This window comes from Aotus nancymaae, unplaced genomic scaffold (assembly GCF_030222135.1).
Source record: "Aotus nancymaae isolate 86718 unplaced genomic scaffold, 86718_ANA_hifiasm-v0.15.2.pri h1tg000029l, whole genome shotgun sequence".
Taxonomy (NCBI): domain Eukaryota; kingdom Metazoa; phylum Chordata; class Mammalia; order Primates; family Aotidae; genus Aotus; species Aotus nancymaae.
The window spans coordinates 51,082,993-51,088,992 of record NW_026988442.1 but is presented as its reverse complement, the minus strand read 5'-3'; the positions used below and the strand labels follow the sequence as shown (position 1 = coordinate 51,088,992).

The following is a 6,000-nucleotide window of genomic DNA, read 5'->3' as shown; positions in this document are numbered from 1 at the left end:
CCGTAAGCTAAACTCGGCTTAAAATAGGTGGTTTGAACATTTGGGAAACATTAGTTTTACTTGAAATCCAATCCTTGCAAAGCAATGACAAGAGGTGGGGATAAAGCGGGCTTACGGAAAAGAGCGTCTTACCGATCCCGTCTAATCACACCACTCCCACTGTTTTTTAAAAATTGTCTTCTCAGATAACCAAATTAAATCTAGTTCAAACGAACCTTTTAGTTTTTGAGGAGGGCCGTAATAGTAGTGAACACCAAAACGAAAGGGGATCTGGGCTTCGCAATACTAACAGTTCCATTTCCTAGCCAGTAGCCTCCCGGGCTGGATGTGCCGCCGTCCCACATCTCTGCGGTGGCCGGAGAGCTCAGAGGTGGAGAGAGAAAAAGGAGGCGTCGCGGGGCGCGAGCGGCCCGACCTCTAACTTCCGCCTCACAGTCTAGCAAAGACAGGAAACGCCCGGCGGCCCGCACCGTCTGTCCGGAGCGCTCCTCCTGGACACCCGCCTGACTCTCAGTCGTCTCCAATTGGCCGTCGGGGAACGGAAGCCGAAGCAGACCAGTGAACCCGGAAGTGCTTCGCGGCGGAGGCCCGGGCAACTCTTTTGAATGGAATCGGGCTGATTCATCGCCGGTTCGCGGAGTCAGAGCCGGGTCGGGTCTGCGCCGCTGCTGCTGTTGCCTCTGTCTTCGCGTCACTGCAGAGGCAAGACAAAGGTCCAGATCGCGGCATCCGGCTCCCGCCCGCTGTCAGGTAAGACCCAGAAAGCAGGCCTGAGAGGTCCGGGGAGGCAGCCGTGCTAGGCCGCCGCCAGCCCAGTGCTTTCCTGAGTCACGTTGCCCAGCTGAGTTGCCACTGGAGGCCTGGGCCGCGAGGGAGGAGCCCAGACTCCTTCATACTCTTCGCCTGCTGTCGGGGGTCTCTGGCAGGGTCAGGTCTGGATGTTGTCTCCTTTCTCCATTCTTTTCAGTTTGGCCGAATTCATATCATGGGAACTTCTACTCCCTATATAGAGAGAATCCTTGTTTATGGCCTGTTTATCTGTGCTCATCCATAGTTGTTCCTGTCTTGAGAAACTTCAAAGCAGACTGGGGAAACGAGAGAGAGAGAGAGAGAGACAGAAAGAGAGAGACAGACAGAGAGAGAGAGACAGAGAGAGACAGAGAGAGAGAATTAACTTTCCCATTGAAGACGTTTGTTTTATCACTTGCCCTTCCTGTAAGCCTTGATCCTTTTTCTGTTAGTGTTAGGTTTTCAATTCCTTCCAAAAAATTAACAAAAGTCTTGCAGATACACTGGTTTTTGACCTCGAATATTTTCAAAACAAAGTGTGCTGCTATGCCTGTTAACTTACTTTCAATATTGTCCTAATTGAATAATTGTTGGTGAATTCATTACATTTCCCGTTTTCAGTAAAGCAGAAATCTGCTATCTCGTGTTACATCTTGAAACTTAATTTTCCTGGAGATATAGCTCTGTGTCTGTCAAAAGAAAAAGCATGTAAACTTTTCGAGTCTATAAACTTAGTGACTGAACGAAAAATTCTCGAGAAAATAAATGGTAACCAAAAGTTGATAAAAATTTTATGGAAAAGGCAGTGGAGAGAGTTTAACAACTTTTAGCGTAGAGTTTTAGTGGGACAATGATTTTGTTTCACTGGTCACAAGTATGTTTTTAGTGCTGCTGACTTAATGTGTTTGAAAAAAGCAGCAAGACATGCGTTGGTACTGTTGAAATAACAAAAAAATGAACACAGTTTTTGTGGAGATGATTAATATAATGATGGCCTTCCTGTCACATAAGGCTACCAACTGACTCGTTTCAAGTTTAGAAGTTAAGATATGTATTGGTTCTGAATTAACTACAGTTAAGGTGTGTTTAGTGAAGTGCTAATTAGTGAAAAGCCTGAATGTTGTCTTGAATTTGTCCCTAAATCTTGCCAAGGGAAGAAAGTTTTCAAGTCGTGATCTTTCGTTGATGCTTCACCTGTTGACTTTGGGAGGTTTTTTTTCTGCCTCAAGTGCTTGATAAATAATATATTGCCAGTTTAATTAAATAGCTGGATTTTAATCTCTTTGACAGGTTCATCTTATTTTTATACTGGCCATATAAACTATGTGCTTATTAGTATGTAGTTTGTGAACCATATGTATAAAAACAATAAATGTTATTATTGCTGTTATTGTTATTGTCATTTTAGAAGTGGAAGAGATTATTAATCTAGTTCTCTTATTTCAGTAACAAGAAGCAATTGTGCTTTTTTAATTTTCAATTTTATAATAATGTTCATGTAATAATTCAGTGTCCACATGTGAAACCCTTGCCTGAATATCCATGTGATTTATTGCTCACGAACTTATCATATGCCCTGTTTGTTGCACTCATTTTGACATTTCATATTCCATTTTGTGTGTGATACTTTGGTGAACCTATTTGCGAAATGGGAGAACTGCATTAAATAATCTCTTCTAGTTCTAAAATGATAATAATAACAATTTTAACGATAACAATAGTAATGGCAACATTTATTGAGTACCTTGGATGTTCCAGGCGTTATAAGTTGCTTTGTACTTTTTTTTTTTTTGAGATGAAGTCTCACTCTTGTCGTCCAGACTGAAATGCAATGGTGGGATCTCGGCTCATTGCAACCACTGCCTCCCAGGTTTAAGCGATTCTCCTGCCTCAGCCTCCCCAGTAGCTGGGATTACAGGCGCCTGCCACCACGCCCAGCTAATTTTGTATTTTTAGTAGAGACGGGGTTTCACCATGTTGGCCAGGCTGGTCTGAAACTCCTGACCTCAGATGAAAATTGATTTATTTAAATCCAGCATGGACATGATCTAACAATATCAGGTTCAAATCAGACGTTAAGAGAGAAAGAAAAAGTAGAAAGTCATCAACCTTTGAAAGTACTGATACCTTTTCTGTACTGTTTTTACCAATTAGGATTCTAAAAATTACTGTATGTATGACATTATGTTAGGTATAAACCCTTTATTCATATTGTCTGATAACATTTTCCATGAAGTTAATTATATCTATCATGAATGAGCTTTTGAGTCTTCTGCTTTTTGATAGCTATAAAAACTTGGTTTAGATCCATCGACCTTTTTATTGCTTTTATTTCTAGAATTGAAAGTATTCCCTTTTATGTTAAGCATACACATTCACTTTGTGAATCTTTCTGCTAAATTCTGCTAATGCAGGTCCCTATCTCCAATGTGATTTAGTACTGTGAAATATGCCCTGCATTTGAAACCCAATAAGTGGCAAATTATGTGAGGAAAAAGGATCTGTGTTTGTAGCCATGCTCAGGATGGGGGTGCTGATGACAGTAGGAGGGCCATCTTTGCTTCATAACTGAAAAACGTTTTTATTAGATTTATAGGCACCATTTAGAATTAGTCCAATGACTTTTACAATTTCTACATTATTCATTTCCTTTCATTCTTGTTTGTGTACACTTTAGCCTTTTTCCATGTGTAAACTATATCAACATCATAAAACATGAAAAAATATGTCACACATCTCTTTAGAAAACAGGTTCTTATTGCAAAATTTTGTGTGATGAAGTCCTTTCTTGTTGAATAAGTAACTGAATAAGAATGTAACTATTTTGGTTTTAAAAATATATTGTTTACTTATTGACCCTTTAAACAACTCATCTATTGAGAGGAAATTAACATAATATAAAACTAGCCATTTTAAAGTGAACAGTTTAGTATCATTTAGTCCATTCACAGTGTGCCATTACCACCTCAATTTAGTTCCAGAACATTTCTGTCATTCCAAGGTAAAAAGTCTCTTAGCCATATAGCGGTTTCTCCATTTTCCTCCCTTCCCCACCCACTGATAACTACCAGTCTGCATTCTGTCTCTATGGATTTATTGGATAGTTCATATACACGGAATCACATAGTATGTGACCATTTGTGCCTGGCTTCTTTTACATAGTGTGATATTTTGAGGTTCAGCCAACTTGTGACATGTGCAATAGTACTTTATTCCTTTTTATAGCTGAACAGTATTTCATATTACAATATTCCCTTATGTATATATAGTAGAATTTGTTTATCCATTCATTCTTTGGTGGACATTTGGACTGTTTCTACCTTTTGGCTATTGTGAATAGTGATGGTGTAAACATGTATGTATATAAGCTTACTTTGAGTTTCAGTTTTATGGGTATATACCTATGAGTGGAGTTGCTGGATCAAATGCTAATTCTATGTTTAACTGTTTGAGGAACTGCCAAACTGTTTCCAGCACTTATTGGTTCTTAATTTTCAGAAAATTAATCTATCATCTCAAGATAGATAGTCTGAGATTTTGTTTATATCAATGGTTCCCAATTGAGAGTGATTTTTGAGACAATCAAAAATGTCTCCAAACATTTGCCCCCAGGGGACATTTGGTAAAGTTTGGAGACTTTTTTTTTTTTTTTTTTTAACAATCAACAGCAATAAAGCTTGTCTGGAGACATTTTTGATTGTCACAACTGGATAGGTGCTGTTTTCTAGTGGAGCTTAGGGATGATGTTCAACATCCTATAATGCCCAAGACAGCCTCACAAGCGACAACAAATTATCTGGTTCTGAATATCAGTAGTACTGAAGTTAGTAAATCCTGGCTTGTACCATCAATTTTATTGTCATCATTAGAGACTAGACAGCCATAATTTGTCTCCTTCGCATTAGCTTTGATTTTGTAATAATGTAAAACATTTTGTCGCTTTTCTTCCTTTTGTCATTGTTAAAATGAAAAATTCTGATTTCTCAACTGTGCTAAATGAAGACTGAAAAAAAAGACCACAAAGATGAAGTCTCCAATGTTCTATGTCTTTTTGAAAGATGGATCAGTGCTTTGGGCAACACAGTAGGACCCAAAGGATGATGCAGTAACTATAATTTTTTTCACCATTGCATTATTTTAGGCAATTCTTGTTATTTTTCCATATTCTTGTCATTTTAGTCTTTTTTGGCGTAGTTGGGAATAATTGATTAAGAAACAATGAACTAATACTTCCTAGTATGATAAAATAGCAAATTTTCAGGATATAAGAAAACCACTAACATTCCATAATATTTGATAGATTTATAATAATATGTAGTTAAGCAATATAGTAATTGCATGATAGAATGAATTGTTCTATTTGAAAATATAAGTAAATTTTAATTTTGGTTGTTTGTTTATTTATTTATTTATTTATTTTGAGATGGAGTTTCATTCTTGTTGCCCAGGCTGGAGTGCGATGACACGTTCTTGGCTCACTGTAACCTCTGCCTCTCAGGTTCAAGCGATTCTCCTGCTTCAGCCTCCCAAATAGCTGAGATTACAGGTGCCCACCACCATGCCTGGTTAAATTTTTTGTGTTTTTAGTAGAGATGGTGTTTCACCATGTTGGCCAGGCTGGTCTCCCAAAGTGCTGGGATTACAAGTGTGAGCCACCACGCCTGGTCTATTTTGTTCTTTGGAAGATGCCTGGAAAGACTAAAAGTTTTGAAATGTCTCTTCAAAGTTAGTGTTCATGAAAGAAACATACAAATAAAATTTGAATACAGCGTTAATCACTATGCTCTGTAGCTCCCTGTAAGGTAGATCATTCTAAACTCTCAGGAAATGATTATTTAAAAAGAGTTTTAATTTCTACTTCATTTTTAGGAATTTTGATTCTTTTAAAGGTTTTGGTATGAAGTTTTCCCCCTTAAATTGTCAAAATAATTATATCATATTTTGTTTACCTTTTATAGGAGAGAAAAATATATATACTTGGGGAAATTGTACCTGCCAGAATTAGCAAGAGCTTTCTTTAAGAAGCAATTTGTCAAATTCAACAAATTGAAAGTTAACACCTTAAGAGTTGTAGTTACTGACCAGGTAAGGTTTAAAATGTATTTTACTTTTAATTATTCTTTTAGGGACGGATAGAGAGGTAGTATGAAAATGTATTACTTTTAACAGAGGTCAAATTGTGAATATGTATGATAGATAACCAGATTTTGA

The 6,000-nt window shown here is 37.6% G+C and overlaps 1 protein-coding gene across 1 annotated transcript in view; it reads left to right on the top strand.

Annotated features, from left to right (window-relative positions):
• The first annotated feature begins 564 nt into the window (after positions 1 to 564).
• The window catches only part of PSMD14 (proteasome 26S subunit, non-ATPase 14), a 111,693-nt gene continuing 106,257 nt past the window's right edge, over positions 565 to 6,000 (top strand). The window contains exons 1-2 of the mRNA XM_012440539.2: positions 565 to 750; positions 5,748 to 5,874. The gene's annotated coding sequence lies outside the window, so the exon portion shown is untranslated. The remainder of the gene's footprint in view (positions 751 to 5,747; positions 5,875 to 6,000) is intronic.